The following is a 23,654-nucleotide window of genomic DNA, read 5'->3' as shown; positions in this document are numbered from 1 at the left end:
CCATGGCTTCCCTATCCTGATCTCCCTGGGCAGGAGAATTAACATCAATGATTCCTATTCTCAGAAATATCAAACTGGTATTAATGGTGAAACTCTTCTTTAAACAGTCTACATGGAAACCAAACCTGTGAAACACATAAAAGCTGGAGAAGGAGAGGGAGTTATCGGAGGTCTTGCTCCCTCCCTGTTGTTGCTCTTACATTGTGGGAGGAGGGTAATAAAATCTTAAGTAGTCTAAAGCCTAGTTGGAAGTCACTGAACTGAACTCTCTATAGGAAGAATCTAGCTCTCACATTTTATAATTCTGTATGACTCTGTTAAGGGATTTAGGGTAAATAGGAGGAGGGCGAAGAAATAACTAGAGAGTTACATAATATCCCATGCTTTCCCCAACCTTTAGTCGATCTGTCTTTGGATAGTGATTGTCCAATCCCACTGGGTTGATCTCCAGTGGGGGAGGGAAGAGAAGTGATGATTCCTTTCTCTAAGTCAAGGGAAGGAGAGAAACCTAAAATCACTCAAACTACTCAGACATTGGGGGTTGACCACACAGTAACCCTTTCCACTACACTGGGAACTGTTGAGCATCTCCTTATGAAAGTATCGGGGCTGCAGAGCCCCCCAAAGCTGCTGGAGTATACAGAATTTGAAAGGATAAATAGCATTCCCAGGATTTGTTCTGGCAAGCATGCATGTGTTTCCCCTAGGAAGTATTAACACTGCTCAAGATGCCCGGGCTCAAGCCTTTTGTTTGGGATCCCTCCAACGATCCCATACACGAGACAGTAGGATGCATCATGGGTATGCAGTCTCCAACGGTGCCATCCATAATTCCTCCCCTCTCCATCAGCACCTCCTGTCAAGAGGCAGAGTTTATTTCCTTTCCCCTTGAATCTCAGCTGGCCTATGATTTGCTCTGACCAAGAGATTGTGTTGGAAGTAATACCGTCCTCAAGAATCCTGGGAGCTCCTGCTTTTTATGTCTTGAAAAAGCTCAAATGTGATTGCTGCATGGTGAGAGTCCACCTAGAGAGAGGTTCTGGAGGACAAGAGGCTACCTTGAACATTCATCCTCCACCAAACTCCCAGCAGAGTTCAGCTGCCTGAGTGACCCCAGCCTACACCCACAGGAGACCACCACCTGAGTCCAGACAACCTACAGAATTCTAGGAAATAAAACATTTTTGTTTCTCTACTCCACTAAGTTTTGGGGTGATTCATTTCACAGCAGTCGATCACTGAAATAATCAAGGGGAGCAGCAGGCTGGAGGAGAGGGGAGAGCCCATGCCAGATCTCCCCTTGGAAGGGACTGTGCAAGGGGAGGACCCTGTAGAACACACTGCGCGGCTAACACTCATGAGAATGTCTGTTTCCAAAGAGGGGTGTGTTCCATCATTGGGACTGCAGCAACACCTGATCATTACGTTAAAGTCACAGCAGAACAGCGGTGAAAGCGAATGCTTCAATAGCATCTCTTCCATTTCAGGCACTGCTTTCAGTCCTTTAAATGTATTTTTTCCACTTAATCCTCTAAAGCATCTGTTAAGGAAGGTTCTATCACCATTCCATTTTGCAGATTAGAAAACTAATGAACAGAGCCATTTAAAGTTTGTAATCTTTAGAGATTAAAAGACATAGCCAGTATGTCTAAGGCAGACTTTCTAACTCCAGAAGCTGTACTCACAACCACAGAATAATACTGCTTCTCATAAGGACCTAAGTGTTTAACAGCCTGGTTGATTTATTAAAACATCATAGGATAACATTTTTCAGTTTTTATTGTAGAATCCAGCTGCACCTTAAAAGAATAAAACAGTGAATAAATAGGCTTTCTTCTGGAAGTGTAAGATAGACTTAGAACTCAATGATATAAAATAGTGTATTCATTCCCTGCAGTTGCTGTAACAAAGTCCCCACAGACATGGTGGCTTCAACAACACACATGTGTTCTCCTACAGTCTGGGAGGCCACATGTCTGAAATCAGTTTTCCTGGGGCAAAATCAATTTGTCAGCAGGTCCTAACTCCCTCTGAAGGCTCCAGCGGAGAATAATCTCCCATCCTTTTCCAGCTTCTAGAGCTGCTTCCTTACATTCCTTGGCTCATGGCCCCTACCTCCATCTGCAAAGCATAACATCTTGTTCTGCGTCAAGTCTCCCTCAGCCTCCCTTTTATAAAGATACTTGTAATTACATCTAGGGCCACTCAGATAACCTAGGATAATCTCTCCATCTCAAGAAGCTGAATTACATCTGCAGTTCCATGTAAAGTAACATTCACAGGTTCCAGGGATCAAGATATAGATACCACTGGGAGACATTATTCTGTTTATCTTAAATATTAATGATATTACCGATATAATTTACCACATTAATAAACATAAGTAAAAAATAACTTCAAATTCTTTAAAAAAGCATAAATATCAACATTCATTCTGGATTTTTGAAAGTGATTAATAACATGGGATAGATAATTTGTTACGTTTTATCACAGTTAATCAAAGAAGCAACATCCTCCTAATTGGGAAACCCGAGGACATTCCCAGTCCCAGATGTCATAAAGGGAGTCTTTTCTATGATCATAACTATTTTGTTGGAGGGGACTAGTGAATAGAGACAAAAGAGTAAATGTGTAAAAATTGGAAAGGAGGGAAACTATAATTATTACAAGTATATGATTCTTTACCTGGGAAATCCAAGAGAAGCAACTGAAAAATTATTTGAAGAAAAGGGAAATGTCAGGAAGCATAAAACTAAGGTAGAGAAATAAATAGTCTCTGTATGCACAAATAATATCAATTAGAAGAAATAAAGGAAGAAAACACCCCTACCAAAATAGCAATACACAAGAAACACGTAAGGTCTATGTAAAAACAATCATGTGCTTCTGAGAGGCACAAAAGAATACCACATTCTCGGAAAGAAAGGTATCACATCATCATCATGATGTCACTTCTCCCTAAGGTATCGGAGGAATAGAATGCGGACTCTCTGAAATTACTAACAGTGGTTTTTGCAAGTTAGATAAGGTAGTGGTAAATTTCAAATGGAAAAGTAAACAAGCAAAAGTACTCAGGGAATTTTTTTAAATTTTTTAGCTCCCTTGAATGGATTATAAAGCTATAATAATAATAAGACTTGAATAAAATATAATCAATGAAACAGAATAGAAAGTACAGACATATATATACCCAAATACAAATTTAGGAGTTGATAAAGGTGATATTTCAACTCTGGTATAAAAAGCTGGATTGCCCAATAAACTGTGTTGGTACAACTGAGTTGATGTCTGGAAAAATTAAAAAACTGGACCTGTACCACACACATTAGGCTAGATTCCAGGTGGAATAAATATTTAGATGTTAAAAAATAAAACTGTAAAAGTACTAGAAGAAAATGTGGAGAATTTTTGTCATGTGTTCCTGGGCAAGTCTTTTAGAGGTATGACAAAATCCAGATGTCTTCAAGAAGAGATTATTCAGTTCAAACACAATAATTAAAAATTGTTTTGGCCGGACAACAGACAGCTAGCAAAATGATATGACAAGCACTCAAATAGGAGAACTCTTTGGAGGTTATATCTTGTTTTCCTAACACATAAAGAATTGCTGGGGCGCCTGGGTGGCTCAGTGGATTAAGCCGCTGCCTTCGGCTCAGGTCATGATCTCAGGGTCCTGGGATCGAGCCCCGCATCGGGCTCTCTGCTCCGTGGGGAGCCTGCTTCCTCCTCTCTCTCTGCCTGCCTCTCTGCCTACTTGTGATCTCTCTCTCTGTCAAATAAATAAATAAAATCTTTAAAAAAAAAAAAAAAAAGAATTGCTACACATAACAGGTAAAAGTTAATAATTAAATAGATAATATGGGAAAGTAAGTCACAGGGGAAAAAACCACAAATATAGGTGGCTTTGAAACATATAAAATCATCCCTGCAATAGGAGAAATAAAAATTTAAGCTATGCTGAGATCGTTTTTCACTTAGTGGTGAGATGAAGATCAAATAGCTTACTGGCATAGAGTATTAGTGTGAGTGGAAAAAATGGTCATTCCCATACATTGCTCATTGGAATGTAACTTGGGATGAGCTCTACAGAGAATAATTTGGCAGAATCTGTCAAAACAATTCAAATACACAAATGCACCAAGGATGTATACAAAAATGTATTAGTTACAGACTTGCTTATAATAGCAAAAAGATTGGGAATTACCTAAGTATCTGTCAGTAGGCAAATGATTAAATAAAATATGGAATGCTAATATATTAGAATATAGTACAGCCATAAACAAGAATAAAGAATCTTCTCATGTAGTGATGTGAAATATAAAAATATATTGTTAAGAGAAGAAACAAATCAAGGTACACGATAGTGTATATGGTAAGCTACCATTCCACTTTTTAAAGGGCATTTAAAAAGATTGATCCATATATTTATTTGGGTCTATTTATGGTGTCTCTAGAAGAATCCAAGAAACTGTTAATTTTGGTTGCCTCTGGGGAAGTGACCTGGGTGCCTGTTTATAAGAGTAGAAGGTAGCATTTATAACTTTTGAATTGTAAAAACATTTCCTATTCTTAAAAATGTTTTAAGCATCAATCTTTTAAAGAAAATGAATCATAGTTACATAAGATTCCCAAATTAGAATACAATTTAGGTACATATGTAAGTTAAATTGAACTGGGACTTTTTCTCATGAATTTGCCAGTTTTTAATCATGGCTTCATCTCATCAGGGTCTGTCTCTGGGTATGAGAATGTGCATTCTTGAATTTCATCCTAACCCTTCTGGCTTATTTTGAACTCGTTTATGGAGCAGATTCTTTTCCATCTGTATGGGAGACCTCTGTATGGTTTTTTTCCATTTGCCTCTCATTCCTTCTATTTCCTGACTCTTTCTTTCTTCATATTGATATGGAAAACTTCAAGCTTATTCATAGCTCAAATAGTTTTATTTTGGAACTTTAAACTCCTGCAGCTTCCTTCATATCTCCCAAATGTTTCATGTCTAGGTCTGTTCCCTGCTTATCCTAGAAAAGGGATTGGGTTGCTTTTGCTCTGCCTCCCAGAACCCGCATTTCCTACACCTGCTATGACAAGAAATCAGACTCTTCTTATTTACCTATGGGTCTTCCTATAACTAGTGGAAGATTTGACTAGGGAAGGATCTACTTCCAAGTTCACATAGTTGTTGGCTGGACCTTTTCCTCACAGCTTGTTGGACTGAGGACATCAGTTCCTCTCTGGTTGTTGGCCAGAGACCACACTCAGTTTCTTGCCACATTAGTCCTCTCAGACATGGCAGCTTGCTTCATCAAAGCATGTAAGATGGGGAAGCAGTGATGAGATTTTGCTTTTTTGGAAATCAGTCTTTGAAACCTAATCACAAATATGATACCCATCACTTTTACAAGTCATTCCAGGGGAGAGGATTACACAGAACACTGGGAGGTGGGAGTCAACTGGAGCCATCTTGGAAGTCAGCCCCACACAGTGACAGCACAGATAGACTCATTGCTTACCTACACACCTTAATAAGCTGGAGGTACAGAGATTTTGCTTTTTTGGAAATCAGTCTTTGAAACCTAATCACAAATATGATACCCATCACTTTTACAAGTCATTCCAGGGGAGAGGATTACACAGAACACTGGGAGGTGGGAGTCAACTGGAGCCATCTTGGAAGTCAGCCCCACACAGTGACAGCACAGATAGACTCATTGCTTACCTACACACCTTAATAAACTGGAGGTACAGAGATGACAGGTGTGAGGAATTATCAGGGATATGTCAGGAAACCTGTTTCAGTAAAAATTTACTGTCCTTTCTTTATTTGATGCAATCTCTGCTCTTCCTTCATGGAGCCCTATCCCTCATTAACTAACAGGTAGTAATATGGTCAACTCTCCTTCTTTTTCTTCTGTTTTCTCTGTCCTTCCTCTAACAGAGGTGTTAATAAGTAGCACAGTCTTTGTAAGGAGTCAAAGGAAAATAGGGGAGCAAACGAGCTGAATAATCTATTTCCTTGATCATCAGCCCTTGGATAATTTACATTGACTAAAATGTGATTCTTTAAAAAAAAAAAAGTGAGAGCCAAGCAGACTACCTCAGCTCTGCTCAAAGAAACAAAATCATAAGAAAATACAGATATAATAAATTTGCTATTTTTATCATCACTAAGTCTTTTATTACATGCCTGGTTGCAAATGAGGCACACTGTTAAATTAGAAGGATGGAATGAAAATCTTATGTCAGTCTTCATTCTAGGCCCAAATAATATGTCATAACCCAGAACTTCCTCTAAGCTTTTATTGTCCAAGTAACACACCTATCAGAAAGAGGAAAATGCTTGAAATTGTTTCTGGCCCTTTAATGGTTTTAATCAAATGTGTTCTTCAGATGGAGGCAGCAAAAATCGAGAATATGTTATATTTGTATCCAACCCATATATTTTTAAAAAACTTCTTGTAATTTACATAATTACTTCTCAGAAGTCCTTATTTTTCTGTATGTGGGTTATGACAAGAGGAATTAGAGCATTAATTCCTTTCCCCTACAAATCATGGAACTCTCACCCACTTTCTTTCTGTGGGCATAAAATATTATCTTTACTTTCTAGATAGAAACAGAGGCCTAGTGAGTGAAGGGCCTGGACCAGAGCCACATGGCGAAAGAGGGTGCAGGAATTCCATCTCACAAGTTTGGGGCCCAAGGCCTGCGCACAGAGGCTGGCTGGCTAACCTAAACAACACAGATAAGCACTCAAAGCTGGTGTTTGCTTTTGCCAGCAAGAAGTTTGTAGAAGGAGAAAACCGGACCTACACAATTCCTCCTTCTTTTATAGCTTCTGATAACTTCTCCTTCAATTTAATGCCTGGAGAACTTGAAATGAGCTCAGACCCTTCCACACCGGGCCCTCCTTTTTCCTCAGACAGGAAGAGTGTCTGCTTACCCTTCCACACACCCTGATCCCACCTTAGCTCCCTCTCAGCAAAAGTGTGGCTCTACCTTTTGTCCCACAGCCTGATCCCCAGAGGATCTATTATTACTGGAAGGAAGGAAGGAAGGAAGGAAGGAAGGAAGGAAGGAAGGAAGGGTGGGTTACCATCAGCCTATTACAAATCCTATAACAACCCATCCCACCCCCAGCCAAACCAAACAAAGTGTATTGGAAAATAGTAGGTGCTCTTGCCTGCACATTCAGAAGAAATGGTGTGGAGGATAATCTGTTTTCAGACATCCAACTTGGCCATTGCAGAGGGTGTGATCTCATCTAAACGGCTCTCAATTTAACATGTGACAGGATGGAAATTTAGGAGATTCTTTTCATTTCCCAAAAACATACTTATTCTTTTGGGACACATTCATGGTTTGCTTTTCCATAATCATTTCTGACGTATTACTTATCAGACTCCAAGTTCCCTCAAAGAAGGGAATTAAATAGTCAGTCTCCATTAGAAATCCTCTGAACAACCAAACAATTTTAAGAACCTTACTCTAGACTGCACAAAAAGAGACATACCATAGAATCAGTTCCACAGTTTAAAATATCAAAAACTTGGGGCACCTGGGTGGCTCAGTGGGTTAAAGCCTCTGCCTTCAGTTCAGGTCATGATCCCAGGGTCTGGGATCTAGCCCCGCATAGGGCTCTCTGCTTAGCAGGGAGCCTGTTTCCTTCTCTCTCTCTGCCTACTTGTGATCTGTCTGTCAAATAAATAAATAAAAATCTTTTAAAAAAAATAAAATAAAATATCAAAAACTCTAATTATTAACATAACTGAATATATGAATAAGGCAATGATTACAAATCATTATCTGTATAAAAGAAAATAAATCTATACAAACTTTCACAGAGATAGTATCTTTTACCAACAAGAAAAGGCCAATTCTGTTCACATACACACAAACATACATGCACATAGACCCAAACGCTCACAGACCTCAAGCGGATTGAACAAAAACTCTCCACAGAAGCTCTGCAACATACTTTTGTAGTGGCATCTCTAAATCGAAATTATGGTTTTCTGAGGATACCACCTAGTGGCTCAGAAATGAGGCATCAACCAAAAAAAAATTTGTATCAAAGTAGCACTAAGAAATAACACCACATCCCCAATATGTTCTAAAGCCTCCAGTCTCTCTTTACCTTCATGACTCTTCTACACTAGGAGGAAATAGATAAAAACTGTAGCCCTGTTCCCACTCTTCTCTTAGTAGCTCCTTTTACAAGACAGGAGTTCCTCCCACACCATGTAAAGTAATCTATAGCAAAGCTGATTGTGAGCCAGCTGTTCTAATACTGCTGGGAGCATTTTTGGAGTCCAGATGAGAATGGAATCTCTCTGATGCCATCTCAATGAGGCCAACTATGCAACACTTATCCTAAAACTGCGACACTGGTGTATTTCTGATCCCCTTATTTTGTTCTTCCTTTTCTTTCTTTCCATAGTGTTCACAGATTTCTAATAAACTGTGAAGCATGGCAGAATGTGCCACCCCAAAGTATATAATTTTGGTATAAGGATTATTTTAAGCTGAAGGCAATTTTTGGAAGAAGCAAATGTAAGAAAAGCTCTCTGTCCTCCCACTATTTCCCTCAACAGGGCATAAATTTGTAAAGATATCCTCCCTCCCCTTTCTACCAAGAAGGACAGAAGTTAATCACTAGAGATAACTACACTTTTATCAATCCATAGACAGCACCAGAGGAACTTACCTAACAAACTTCACTAACTAGCCTTTATCTTCTATTAGTTACCCCTTATATTTATCTTCTGGCTACCCTGAAACTCAAAGTTCTTTTCCTTTGTCTTGTCATTTCCCCCAAAATGCATTGTTCTTTGTTAAGATGCAATAGAAGCCTGAGTTCTAACTATCCCTTTGAGTTACTCATCCCCAAATACTCCCGTGTGTACATGTGATTTGTTTATTTTTTGAATTTGTTTATTTGAATTTGTTTATTTTTTCTTCTTTTTAATCTGCCTTCTGTCAGTCTAATTTATAAAACCCCACCCAAAGAACTTAAGATAGATAGAAGATAATGATTTTTTTTATGTCCTACAGCTGGATAATGAACCTTATATATTAGATTTATTATGTATTGTTTCTCTTTCCAACTTAACCTAAGGCCCACAAGGGCAAGGATCTTGAGATTTTTTGTTCAGTCATATATTCCAGTGCCTAAAACAGTGCCTGGAGAAGTTGCCACCCAATAAATGCTTGCAGAAGGAGAGATGATTTGCAAATGACTTAACATTTAGCAGAGCGTATCTGTTAGCCTCTTGTTTGAAAGTAAGCCTCATAGTTCTGAGTAAAGAAGTCACAATACTGCTGTGATTCCAACTCACTGCTCATGTCTCTGGAAGAGGACTGTGAACTCTCTGATACATCAAAAACACTCCATCTAGGGAGGAATAGGAAAACCATGAGGAAGGAAATGGCTAGTCAGAGAGAGAGGAATATCAGGAGGACCTTCCTTATTCCTCTCTTCTCTGGGATGAACTGTCCATACTTTTTATTACCTGACTCTGTTTCCTTTAAGACAAACCGTTTCACTTGGAGAAAGCTATTTGTAGTAGCAATTACTGTTTTCATAAATAATAGTTGTTGTTGTTGTTTAAAGTAAGACCGAAGAAAAAAATGATAGTGGAGGCTTTTTCTCCAACTTCTTTTTGTAAATGTTGGGAAGGGTAAGAAAGAAATACTAAAAGGGGACATGAATCAGGTAATACTCTTTTATGGGTGGAATAACAGAGGGTAGACCTTAATATGCACTTACTGGTTCCTAATTTGTGTATTATTTATAAGGTTTTAAAAACCTGATCATATTTTTCTTCTGCCTATGAAAATAGCAAAGATTTACAAATACCTCAAATAGAATCCAGCACAAAGTATCCTTGTCCAGTACAGTGCAAATCACAAAGTAATTGCATTAGAGTTTGTTGTGGTAATTACTATGCATGATTGAATAAAGAACATAAAAATAAATAAAATAAAAATCTGTAAGAGAACATCAGAAGAGGAGCATTTAAAAATAAAGACACTGAGATTCAATAAAGAAATGTAAGGAGGAGGAACAGGAGAAAAGAGAAAGGGGAGTAGGAGAAAACACAAAAAATGAGAGAGGCAAGTAAAAGATAGTGTGGAAGACTACACAATCATTCTCCACGTGAAGATAATTCTTAAAAGGTTGAGTGGGGGTAAACAAATAGGTGTAGGCCCAGTAGATTCTCTCAAAGCTCAAAAGCCAAATTCTGAAAAATCATTTGACGTACATGGTCAGAGGTTTTTTATTAAGTGCTGACAGCTAACAACACTCAGCCTGTGATTTATTCAGAGAGCTGGATGCAGCAAAAACACAGGTAACATGCATTACACACTGCCCAACACTTACTTTCCAACCACATCCGAGGGCCACCCTCAGCCGTTAATATCCCCAGTCACCATTCCCTCTGACTGAGCTGCCTGCTTGGGTTTAGGGCTAGTGGGGTCTAGTACTAGTTAGGGATCTGCTCTTTGAACCTTCATTTGAAGGTAAAAGCCATGTACTTCATGACTAACTGTGCACAAAGGTGCTCAGCTCCGATGTTGGCTTTCCAGCCAGAAAACAACTTTCTTTTTTTAAAAAGAATTTATTTATTTATTTGACACACACAGAGAGAGAGAGACAGTGAGAGAGGGAACACAGCAGGGGGAGTGGGAGAAGTAGGCTCCCCACTGAGCAGAGAGCCCGATCCCAGGACTCTGGGATCATGACCTGAGCTGAAGGCAGATGCTTAATGACTGAGCCACCCAGACACCCCCAGAAAACTACTTTCCTTGTGAAACCAGAGGGCCTCTAAGTCCTGGGAGAGTGAGGGTGACCTACTCAGTCATTACACAGTGCTCAATTTTCAGTAGTTTCCTTTAGTCTTCCTATCAGAAAGAGTGTCAGAAAATGTGCAAAAAATTGAAGACAGTCCTTATATACCTTAGATGAGCTAATTTCTTCCTCTATTCTAAAACCTACTCATTTTATGTTCATTTCTTTTCCTTTGTTGAAAAGCAAAAACAAACAAACAGAACACCCTACCCTCATTTGTAGGTACTTTGAAATGAGAGACCCAAGAGTTTATTTTTCTTCTCTCAAAAATACATCATGGGTGTGAATAAATCTGAGCTTGAATCTGACCTTTATCTTTACAATATAACATGAGCACAATAATAATTTATAGGGCTCAGTCCTAAGTGTAACATTTCAATGAGCCTGGTAAATATCATTACCTAAAGCCAGCAGCCCACCAGGATACAGACTGAGAGGCAGGTGGGTGAGGACATTTTCCAGAGAGGAATCATTAATATGATGATAAATATGGTCCTGAAATAAGCAAAATTTCACTCATCAGAGCTATGTCGGTTTAAAATTGACAGGTAAAAACAAAACCAAAGAGGGGAAAAGGCTTTCATTTAGTTGAAGAATAGCAACAACAACAACAACAAATCCCTAACCCTTGCTATGTAGGTTGATGGACCGCTGGACATTAGATGCATGAATAATTGCTCAGGTCTTCGTTTTCTCTCTGTGCTTGGAGAGGGAAGGTCAAGGAGGTCACACATGCTATGAATGGATCAGAATCTCTCAGGGGATTGGGTTAGGAAAGGAAGAAATTCAGGAGGAAGAAACAAGGAAAAGGACTGATAGTTCTGCCTGTCTTCAAAGCCCAACCAACATGTAAATCATGAAAGGTCTTTGGCATCCAATCTCACTCTGCTCTGGGAAGGCAAAGCTATCAAATATCCTTTCTTCCTACCTTCCCAAATTCCCAAAGCCGCCTTACCCCTGACCTTTCTAGACAACATATCTTGTCACATGACTGCAGGATTTCAGGAGCCTCTTTACCGGCAGGTTATTCTGGGGTGTTTTCAATCCTCCCCTTCTCTGATAATGGAAGCCTCTAGACTTGTGAAAGACCAGTTGATGCCCCTCGGCCTGGATGTTGCCCATCAGAGTCTTTTTCGTGCAGAAGGAAGTGTAGACATCTTCCAGCTAGCAGGGAATAACAGTGTCATAATATATATGCTTCTTCCCATGTTTGCCTATTTGCATCCTATTTCAAGATGCACATTGTCACTCCCACTTCCCATTTCTTGTCAGTTTATCCTGTCCCCAGTGTAGAATGGCATTTCTCCCTGTAGCACATCAAAGTGATGTACAGAAAGCAATTTCTCAAAAAATTAAAAATGAATGCTAAAACAACAACCCACAATATGTTCTGCTAGAATTTTGTGCTTTAATAGGGAAATCACTCTTCCAGGGATGAAAGCCATCCTCATGTTGCAGAGAAACCCCTCTGGTTCAGAGGTTTCTACTCTAAGCCAGCTCTACTCCCCACCCCACTATAATTTTCAATCTCAGACTTTGGTTGGCTTCAGCATTATCTTAACAGAATTCTCCTTTGTATGGGAAAGGAAAGTTTGGTTTTTGTGAAATACGTTTCTACCCTTGTCTTGCCCATAACCAACAGATTAAATACACACACATATCACTTGCTGAGCGTTCCAGCTGTTTAGATTTTCACCCAAACATGTGAATAAAAACTGCAGGCAAAACAAGTACTGTCTCTCATACCTTTTATGGATTAACAAATAGCCCTTACCCTGCTGATGCCCGTTCTTAATTGGACTGTGCTGTGAGGAGCAATTAAGCCTAAATGGCCACTTGCTGAGAGCTGGAGAAAGAAATGCCACAGCTTGAGGCATCTGCATTCTCCAAATAGAGCACATATGCTTTACTTTGGTGCCCATTAAAAAAAAAAAAAAAAGATTTACTTTTCAGTCCCTTTAAAAGTGAAAAGGGACCATTGTTTCATCCAGTAGGTAGAAATTATTCAAGAAAAATTTTTAGGGATAAAATAATTCTTGCAACTTTTGTGCAAACAGAAGATGCGGGGATGAAAGAGCTTTGTTCTTCCATGAAAGAGGGCAGGAACTAACTGCAAGCGAGGCCTTTTCTCTCTCTCCACTCCATGGCGGGTCTCCATTACATGTGCTGAGGACAGACTGGAATGGAGAAAGTGAGACAGACAATGAGATAATCCCCGGGACACTAACAGACCGGCACCTGAATGGCATGGAATGGAGGAAGAGAAGTTTTATTAGAATTTTCAGAGGCCTTCTTTTTTATGTGTTTTTGCTCTTGAAAATGGAGGAGAAGGGTACCTGGGTGGCTCAGTGGGTTAAGCCTCTGCCTTTGGCTCAGGTCGTGATCTCAGGATCTTGGGACTGAGCCCCACATCTGGCTGTCTGCTCAGTAGGGAGCCTCCTTCCCCATCTCTCTCTGCCTGCCTCTCTGCCTAATTGTAATCTCTCTCTCTGTCAAATAAATAAATAAAATCTTTTTTAAAAAGAAAAATGGGGGGCACCTGGGTGGCTCAGTGGGTTGAGCCTCTGCCTTCGGCTCAGGTCATGATCTCAGGGTCCTGGGATCGAGTCCCGCGTCGGGCTCTCTGCTCCGCAGGGAGCCTGCTTCCCTCTCTCTCTCTCTCTCTGCCTGCCTCTCTGCCTACTTGTGATCTCTCTCTCTCGCTGTCAAATAAATAAATAAAATCTTTAAAAAAAAAAAATGGAAGAGAGCAAGAATAAGGAGGTTAAGAGATGACTGGTCTGCCCCTTTCAGCCCAGAAAAGTTATTTCAAGCAGCCCCAAAATGTTGTTCTACTATGCAGCCACATGCCTTGTTGGCCTTGGTTACTGCTTTTTGTGATATTTTATTTTAGTCTTGACAAGGGACTTTTCTCCTGAGCCACGTGGAGAACCGCTGAAAAGGTTTTGTTATTGTTTGCTGTTGCTTTTCTTGTGGGAAAGAAGAGAAAATCCATTGTTTTTGTAAACATTATATTCATCATTATTGAAAAATAAACTTCAAAGGATTAAGAGAAAGAAAGAAGAGAAAAAAATCACTCCAAATCCCACTACCCAGAAATACCAGTCATTACTCATACTGTGAACACCATTCCAAACGTCTCTGTATGGACATATATAGATAGAAGAAATAGAGATAATCTGATAAAACCAGAATCACGGTCTAAGGGCTATATATTTTTAAGTATTCCGTTTTATTTCACTTAATTTTTAACAACCACAACAAAACTGTGGTAAAATTGGATAAATTATTGAATTTTAGAAAAACTTTCTGTTCAACGCATATTTTAATTTTTAAAATACATCTTTTTGTTGTTGAGGGGCTGCCCTGTGCATTGTAGGTGTTGAGGGGGAAACTTTTCCTCTACTCATTTAGGTTCAGGTGTTTGGGAGCCTACACATTAACTGAAAATAGATCAATAGGAGAAGAGTTTGTATTTATTTACAAAGGCACTTGGGAGCACTAGTAATGAGTAACTCGCTGAAGGGCCAGAGGTAAGAGTTTTTAAAAGAACTTAACAAAAAGGCAGAGGGGTACTGGGCATCAATGGAAAAGTATAGAAGAATCTCTTGGGCTTTTCTGATGCTTGTGGACAGCTGAGTTTAAACTTCCTGGTGCTAAGTATCAGTCTTCTCCCAAATGGGAAACTCCTTGGGAGGGGGATCTATGGCAGCTCTATTTTCAGGAAACTCTGCTTCGGGTAGGTGATGTTTCTTTTTGTGGCTGTTGATTGTTCAGATGGTTTCAACTGAAAGTAATTTTGAAATCACTTCGGTGAGCTATTAATCCCATCCTGGATTTTAGCTGCATCCCTGGCCTTTACCCACTAGACACCAGTAGCAACATTCTCCTTTCCCAGGGGGAGACCAAAAATGTCTCCAGGCTGGGCCAAATGCCCCTGGAAAAAAATCACCTCTAGGTGAGAACAATTACTCTTAGGTTTAAAAAAAAATAGAATTAAGGGGGAAAAACACTGATAGATCGAAAGCATAATTTTTAACCATACAATTCAGTTTTGTTACTCCTTGCCATGAAAGATTTTTAAAAATTGGCAATTTCTGCCACATTTCCTCCTTCCTCCTCCTGATATCAGTTAGCCTTGATTTTTCTGTTTTCAAAATTTAAAACACATTTCATTCTGTAACTATAATTCTGACAATTAATAAGCTATTAAAATAAATCCACATTTACCCCATGTCCTATACCACAGCTTATTCATTCTTTCCTGAGTTCATGAAGCAGATGTGTAAGGGCCTATTCAGCCAGAGCGACCCCAACCCACTTGAACAGCCATTTTGTTGTTTATGCAGGAAAACTTAACCCTGCCTCCCCAGGGAACTTACTTAAAAGCAAGTCTGGGGGGCGCCTGGGTGGTTCAGTGGGTTAAAACCTCTGCCTTCAGCAGGTCATGATCCCAGGGTCCTGGGATTGAGCTCTAGCATCAGGCTCTCCGCTCAGCGGGGAGCCTGCTTCCCTTCCTCTCTCTGTTCTGCCTCTCTGTCTACTTGTGATCTCTCTGTCAAATAAATAAAAAATCTTAAAAAAAAAAAAAAAAAAAAAAAAAAGCAATTCCGGAAGACCAGTCCCAGGTAACAAAGCCCAAATACAAGGGTGGGTCAGGTCAGGTGGAGACATCCAATTAGTAAAGCACGCATACTGTCTCCCTAGCTACCAAGGAGTGTGGGGCCTCACCCTTTGGGCTCCAATTCTGACTAAGGTGATAGGCTAGTTCAAATAGCTACTATGGGGTGAATTGAAATTCAATTGGCCACCCGTGTGGGGCCTAGCATGACTGTGCAGCTTCCTCTGTGTGTTACAGTCTCATTGGCCACCTGTGTATGGCCAGGCCCAACCACATGGCCTTTGCTCTACAAAAGTTAGTCTGTAAGGCAGGGAGGGGTTGCCCTCTCTGTAAGAGGCTGCCCCGAACGGTCGGTTTGATTCTCGATACTTGGCACGAAATAAAGCTTTGCTTGACCTTCGCTTTGTATCAGTCTCGCTCCTTTAATCACGGACCCATTATTGGGGGACCCAACAGATGTACAAAAGGAATCCTCCAGAACTGGAGATAAGCCACTGAATTGTACATAGATATAAAGTGCCCCCACATTCTAGAGACAAGTACCAAGGAATCCCAGACACACTCTCCAGAACTTTCAAGATTCCTGGCAGTTGCAACCCTCTTATCACCTCCCACTCCAATCTAAATGCAGAGGATAATAACTCAGGGAAGATTGTGGGGGGTCAGTAAGAAGGTTGTACTGTGCTCTTCCTCCTCTGTATTCCCCAACAAATATGCATAGTGAGCCAAAACAAGGGACGGTGTAAGAATCACAGGTAGAGATTTGGGGTGCCTGAAAAAAAAATCTGAGATGGGTCACTCATTCCTCTTTGGGCAATTGTACACTTGCTGATCATCTACTCTGTGCATAGCTGAGATGGACAAAAACAGAAAAGGCCTGGATAAAGAAGGAAAAGCAAGAGTGCAGCATTGGTGCAGCAATCTGTACTCTAGATATTTCATGACCAGATGCATGAGTTTCCTGAGGGTTAGGTGCCCACAAGCTTGCCAGGTTGAGCCATCTTGTTAGTATGCTGTCTAAAGAGAGCCTGCTAGGTGAGAGAATCTCAGGAGGGAGACCGATGGTGGAGTAGACTGTGGCAGGTAGGAGCTGCGTTGGAGTCAAAGAGGTCCTACCAAAGCAGCTTGTCTGGGAAGAAAGAGGTCCTGGAAGGACCACAAAGAACTCAAATGTGCACCTCTTGAGAACATGGGGATGTGTACTTCTTGTCAGGTGGAGTGAATGAGAAGCAATAATCCACCCAAAGCCACCACCTAGTGCTCTTCACCCCTTTATATCCATCTCTCCTTTCCCCACAGTGCTCCAGAGGAGAAAAGGACTCAAAAAAAGAAAAGGGGGGGGGGGGTGTGAGGAAGGGAGACAAGGGAAGGCAGAGAGGGGAAAGGACATCTGTGTAGGGGAGGAAAAATCTTTGTTCCTCCATCGTCTTGGGTTTTGTGGTTGGAATCCACAAATAAAACTGATCAAAGACAATTTAACCAGAGAAAAACCATTTTTTAATTATGTACTACACATAGAAATCTATGAAGCAAAATGTGGCTCAAGGAGGCAGCCAGATGACTGAGGCTTACATACCGTCTTAGGCTAAACAAAAGATAAGGGGTTTGGAGCCTCTGTGGTGGGGAGGAGTGACAGGCGCCTACCCAAGGTGCAGGAGTGCAAGAGCAGCTGGCTCCAGGGGTCCCAAACAGACCAGGTTCGGCCACTCTCCACTGATAAAATCCACAAGCAGAGAAATGAGTGGTGGTGAAATAAGAAAGGAATTTATTTCAGTGAAACTATCGCCTGGACGACAGCCGACTAACATCTCCAAGACTGTTTCTCAAGTGAGAATACCTGTGGGTTCATACTACGGGTGGGCAGTAAAGGTCAGGTTGATCATTGCCTTGGGGTCAATCACATGGGGTTTTGCTGTCGTCAGGGCAGTCCCTGTTGCTTGAGGAAGTCGTTTTGGTTCCCATCACGGGATGCTTTGACCTCCTTGCCGGCAGGGTCTTTTGCCTGAGTTAAGAGATAAGCTGAAAAGAAGAACTTAATCAATTACAATGTACAGACTGAGGTCAAAATGGAGGGAGTTGAGGTCCTCTTTCAGGAGGAAATGTGTGATTAATAAGGTTTGTCTTGTTATACAGATAAGACCGGTGATAAGAGCTGTCTCTGGGAGTAGCTCTTTTCCTGGTATAAAGCCATCTTTACAAATGGAAATTTCCTTTATAAGTATGAATGTATTTTACCAAAGGGAAAATTTCTGCTCTGTTTTTAGGCAGCTAAGGGGAAGTAAAGAGCTTTTCCTAGTGTATTGCTGATCATTTGTATTTCACTCCAAATAATTCCTATGCCAAAGAGGCATATTTGGGGTGGCATATTCTGGTACCCCTTATCTGGCATAGGTGCCCAACCTTAGAATAAAAAGAAAATAAGAGTTAAATTGAATATGAGATATAGAAGTTTCGTTGGAGTCTGAATACTTGAAATTACTGGAAAAGTGATGAGATCAAGCTAAGATATTGTTCTAAGAACAAGAAAGGAAGATTTGACTGGGACAGTTTGAAGACTGGAGAATGTGAATAAAGATTTTCAATTTGGATATTTCAAGATCAACCCTATTCATTAAACTGATTACATTTGTTTTGAATCCTCTCTTGGTCGGTTGGATTTATTTTTTTAGGACTCCTATTTACTGTATTGCTTAAGTACTTACATTATTGAGAATATCTATGGCCTTTAGACTTGAACTTGCAGTTAATAAACGACTTAGTGACACTTTGTTTTATTCAAAACGTGGTTGGCATTCCTTCACCATCTTTTGGCTTCGAGCATTGCTATGAAGAAGTCTGAAGTCAGGCAGACATTCCCCTTATTTGTGACTTCATTTCTTTTCTTCATGTCCATATAAATCTTTATTTACCTCATATTCAATGACTTTTTAAGGATATGGCTTGGTGTTGACTATATTGTGCCAAACTTGACTGGATCATGCTGTTACCCTTTACTGTGCTGATTCCGCTCTAATTGACAGAAACTCTTTTCTTTTATATTACTGAAATCATTTCTGTTCCATCTGTTCTGTTCTCTTTCTCAGAAATGTCAATTAATATATATTGGATCTCCTGTGTTTTTCTTCCATATCCAGTATCTTGTCTATAATCTCTTTTTTTATGCCATTGTTTTTTTTTTTTTTTTTTTTTCTATTTTTTTCTGGGTGATGTTGTGAAACCTGCCACTATATATATGACTGTTTTCAGTCACATTTGTTCTTTCTATGTTGTTTTTCATCGTTTTTTTCTTTTTGTTTTTTAAAGGTTAAAGTGATTTTACTTATTTTTTTTAAGGTTTTCTTTCTTTCTTTGTCTGAGTGAGAGCACAAGCAGGGGGAGCAGCAGGCAGAGGGAGAAACAGTCTCCTGCTGAACAAGGAGCCCAATGCAGACTTGATCCCAGAACCCCAGAATCATGATCTGAGCTGAAGGCAGATACTTAACCGACTGAACCACCCATGCATCCCTTTTTCATCATTTTCTGTTGCCTTTCCATTTTTCTCTGAACCTTTCTATTGCTTCTTTGAAATCTTTTTCTCTGACTTTACTTTTTGTCATAGAAAACATCTTTAAGACCCTGGGAACAATTCCTCTAGACCCTTTCTCCAGTTCTATATGCAGCTCTTCTTGCAGTATATTTTACATCAACATTCTAAAAATTACTTTCCCAATTTCTAATCTACTCTCATTATTAGTAGTAGTAGTATTAGCATTAGTATTAATATTAGTATGAGTATGAGTATTAGTGTGAGTATTAGTATTAGTATTACAGGGTCTATCCATAGGGCCCCATTCTGATTATTACTCATTTTAATCTTTGAATGGCTTGCTGGTTCTATATGAAAATATTATATGCAATTTTGTTGAGAAAATGTGTACAAATCACACATTCACACCAAGTCCTCATTTCCAGTGCTTTGGGAGCACTTCTCCCCTCAGCTTTAGGTAGACAGGCACTTCCATTGCACATTGCTCTCTTCTTTACTTTACCTTTGAGACCATCCCTCAACCTGGAATTTAGAGCATTTGTGGAAGGTCTTTAAAGAGAAGACTGTATTTGTGGGTGCCTAAAAGTCAAGGCATATATAATAGGAGAAGAATGAAGGCAATGGAAATATAATGATCCATGAGTTTCAGCATCTCCTCCCCACTCCTAACAGATCTCAACAACACATAAAACTTTCTTTACTCAGTTTTAACTCCTCTTTTCTAGGAGTAAAAAAAGTGTGAAATCAGAGTTACCTTGAGAAATTTTATGTGCAGACAGTATTCTCTCCACATGTCTGAGTGTCTGAGCTCAGAGGAGTGAGAGCAGTATCCGTGTCCCAGGTCTATAAGATAAGCACACTAGGGGACACCTGGGTAGCTAAGTCAGGGGATTGATTCTTGATTTTGGCTCAGGTCATGATCTCAGAGTCGTGGGAACAAACCTTGTGTTGGGTTCCTCTCTGGGTAAAGCCTGTTTGGGATTCTCTCTATCCCTCCCCTCCTCCCCCACTGTGTGCACACGCTCTCTCTCTCTCTAAATAAGTAAATAAGATCTTAAAAAAAAAAAAAAGATAGCCATACTAGACCGCTCTGCATACTGCATTATGGGCATGTTGTTGCTGAACAGTGGCTATCAAAGTTCAAAGCACTCCCCAACTGTCTCTCTCTACTTACACCCTGACTTTCTTTCATTTGTAAACTATTGACTATGTAGAATTTTTCCATAGCCAGCTTGTACTGCCTACAGTTATACTCCAGAAAGGTTGAGGGACACGGAGGAAGAAGGATTATATGCCCTGCTTTTCATGGTTAGTTTTTCACTTCATTAATGCATTGAAATTGTAGGGGGTGAGGGTAATATTGTAACTTTCTCACTAGAAATAAAACATTTGACTTATTGAATGGCACTTCCCGTTAACATAAAAGAATTCCTAGAAGGCTATGTGGATAGGGATGAAGACCATTGAATGCAGCCCTTTGACTTACCAATAAGCAGAGCAAAAGTAAGAACCTAGACCAACTGATCTCCAGGTAAGTATTCTATTTCAGATGCTACTCCATCCTGCAGAAAATACGAGTAGAGAAAGGGAACAAGAGACCATCGTTTTTAAAAAATAGGAAAACAGGTTCACAGAGAAGCCCCACATAGTTCTTACTAAGGAAAAGCTCATTCCAATGCAGTGTGCTTCCATTGGGTGTCTTCTATAAGAGTTTTGTTTTGTTGGTTTGTTTCTTGCTTACATTTAAAATTGAAATTGATGATAAATTTTGGTTAAAGATGAGAAAATATAAAGGATAAATTCGTCTTGTCCAAATTCACTGACCCTTTCCCCTCAAATTCTCTCCACGAACTCTTAGTTAAGAATCCTGGTTAACTTTTAAAACCACCAGTTTCGATTTGGAATGCTAGGAATGTATCTTCTGGCAGAAACATGCTGTCAGAGATTTCTCAGGTAGCTGGGGCAAGACTTAATCGCTCTTGGAAGAAGTAAGGAGAGTTTGATTGGACTTTCCAGGAGGCCAGAGGTGGACTTTCTAGAAGTGGAGTTTCTAGGGCAAGAACTAGGAATTGAAAGATTGCGGCAGCAGCAGTGGCCCAAAGAGCAAAGAAAGATCCTGGAATTGCAGGAAGTCCAGTTGATAAGATTCCTTCTGTTCCTACTTCCTCCCCTTTATTCCCTTTTTCCCTTGTATTAAAAAGTAGAGAATAGCAAAGTCCTTTTGGAATCAGTCAAAAGAAATGGCATGAAATACCGAGAATAATTTGATTAGAGTTTTGTATTGTAGTAAAATTTAGTTAGAAAATACTACCATGTGATTGAAATGTCATCAATGAGGCAATGAGGATGAATGGAGATAGCACAAGACACAACAAAGACCACATTTTCAAATAAAACTGACACACATCAGAGATCTTACCAAGTTCCAAGCTTTACTAACAGTTTCAAAGATAAAAGTAACAAAGAGGTACAGGTACAAGTACAAGTGGGAGGGGTCCAGAACCCCCGTCACACTCCCTGGGTCTTTATCTACCTGCATCAGAGGTGTTCTGGCCCAAGGTAATAGATGAAGTCACTGAGAAACATATGCAGCCACCTTCCTTACCCAGAAGCAGATGCTTAGTTCTGGAAACATCTGAAACATCTCCATTTTATACTCAGATATTTACATCATATAAATTATGATATATGATTAAATTATATCATTTACATGACGTTTTCCAGAGACCTCTGCCCTATAAATCCATAGATTCCAGATTTGTTTACCTAAGAAATTCTAGACAGCAAAGTACTTTTGGCTTAAAGGATTATTCCATGGCTAAGGACTCTCCTGCCAACAAAAATCATTTCATTCGTTGGGAGAACTCTCATTAGTGCACTTACAAGATTAGGCTAGTTTATTTGCCATCTTTCTTTCTTTTTTTGTTTTTAAGATCTTATTTATTTATTTGACAGAGAGAGAGATCACAAGTAGGCAGAGAGGCTGGCAGAGGGAGAGGGGGAAGCAGGCTCCCCGCTGAGCAGAGAGCCCAATGCGGGGCTCGATCCCAGGACCCTGAGATCATAACCTGAGCCGAAGGCAGAGGCTTAACCCACTGAGCCACCCAGGTGCCCCAACTTGCCATCTTTCTTATTTAGGAAAGCATACCTCCTCTCCCCCAGTAAATGGAGAGAGTGGACCACAGACCTGCTGCTTCCAGAATACATTATGCTAGATCCAGGTACTCTTTGGAACCATAAACATTTATACTGACAGAGAATAGGATTTCTGATATATTCATCAATGACAAGTGCATAAGCCAGTATTTCCATCATCACCTCAACTATGCAGAAATCTTACAGAACAACTAAAAGATATAGTTACTATCAAAAAACTAAAAAGATTTTAGTGCAATGATTATTTCTGGGTCCACAGGTTATGGATGATTATTTTGTCTTCTGTATTTTCAGTGTTCTCCACAAGAATTTTGTATTACTTTCATCAACAGTTTTTTTGGGGGGGGGGGGGTTGTACTTTAAATTGAATCATGAGGTAATGCAAGTAGCACATTGGACAGAGCATAGAATTTGAAAGTAAACTGATCTGGATTCCAACTCTGGCTTGACTGCTTGCTGTTACGAGATCTTGGGCAAATCCGCCTGTTTCCTTGGCTATAAAGTGAGAAGCATAACACTCACCCTCAGGGTTGTTGTATTATAAGTAGATATATCATCCATAATATTATGCACTCCCTTAGACACCTTCTGCCTGCTAGCCTCCTTTGGAGGGCCAAGCAATCACTAGCTCTGGGAGGGCCTCCTCCTCAACTACCTCTACAACGGTTGGGCTAACCAGCCATATGCCCAAAGTTGCTCACTCTTCCTGCCATTTCCAGAACTGAATGAAGCAAAACACAAGGTCTGGGGTCTTGCATTCTGGCAGCTGCTGAAGGGTGCAGAAAGTAACTCTTCATTGGACAAACATTGACCAGTGGAAAAAGAGGTAGGAAGGATCTGGGAAAATTCATCACCCCACCTTCTGCTCTCCAATCAGCTGCTTTGAGGCATGGTTTTTCTATAGTCTTTCCAGAAAAGCCCCAATAGTTTTGCCAACACACCTGCTCAGTAGCCTACCTGATCTTTCTGTGCTCCTTTCACAGCACTAGTCAGTGCATAACTTTGCATTACTTCCCATCTTGTCTTGCCTTGACTTTGTCTTCACTTTTGCTGCTCTGGGTTTTTACCTCAAAATAAATTATTAGCACTTTATTCCCTCCCCAGGCTCTGTTCTGCTTTCTGGGAAACCTGAATCTAAGACAGCAGATAATTTAAATAAGGTACTCAGCATATAACAAACCCTCAAAAACCATTGTGTGTATAAACATGTGAGTAGTGTGGGTGGGTGTGTGTGCCTGAGCACACACACACACACATTGGATAATACAGGAGATATTTTTGTTGTATATTTTAGGTCTTTTAAATGCCACTGTGCAATAAAATATTTTTTGTTCCCATATCCTGTCCCATTCCATCCTGTAAACAAAGGAACCCAACATACTCATTTTAGCCAACAATGAGATTGCCTTCATGCTATGAATTATTATTAAAAAATATAAATTACATGCCCAATGTATAAGGGATTCAAGAGAATATCATGGCTAAAAGTGCAAACTTTA

This window comes from Meles meles, chromosome 3, assembly GCF_922984935.1.
Source record: "Meles meles chromosome 3, mMelMel3.1 paternal haplotype, whole genome shotgun sequence".
Classification (NCBI taxonomy): domain Eukaryota; kingdom Metazoa; phylum Chordata; class Mammalia; order Carnivora; family Mustelidae; genus Meles; species Meles meles.
The sequence above is the reverse complement of the archived record's forward strand: the minus strand, read 5'-3'. Positions refer to the sequence as shown.